The sequence below is a fragment of the Nanorana parkeri genome, unplaced genomic scaffold (genome assembly GCF_000935625.1).
Source record: "Nanorana parkeri isolate BGI_ZX_2015 unplaced genomic scaffold, ASM93562v1 scaffold2685, whole genome shotgun sequence".
NCBI classification, from domain to species: Eukaryota; Metazoa; Chordata; class Amphibia; order Anura; family Dicroglossidae; genus Nanorana; species Nanorana parkeri.
Genome location: NW_017308953.1, coordinates 3,746 through 4,000, shown reverse-complemented (window position 1 = coordinate 4,000; position 255 = coordinate 3,746). Strand labels below are relative to the sequence as shown.

At 46.7% G+C, this 255-nt stretch overlaps 1 non-coding gene across 1 annotated transcript; it reads left to right on the top strand.

The window, feature by feature from the left end:
- Window positions 1-110: 110 nt before the first annotated feature.
- On the top strand, window positions 111-183 carry TRNAA-AGC. Its single transcript has one exon. It is a non-coding gene; the product is annotated as a tRNA-Ala (tRNA).
- Window positions 184-255: the final 72 nt, after the last annotated feature.

Genomic DNA, 255 nt, shown 5'->3' with positions numbered 1-255 from the left:
GCCGTGGCACAGCATCCTGTATCTCAAAAGGAAAAGCAGTTATATGCAAACGGACCACCCCAGCACATTCCCACTTCAGATACTCTCATGTAGAAAACACCTGCATGGAAGGGGAATTAGCTCAAATGGTAGAGCGCTCGCTTAGCATGTGAGAGGTAGCGGGATCGATGCCCGCATTCTCCACTTGTTTACTTTCTGATCACATTAGAGAGGTAACCAATGTCTTCTGGCATTAACAGCAAATGGCAGAAATAC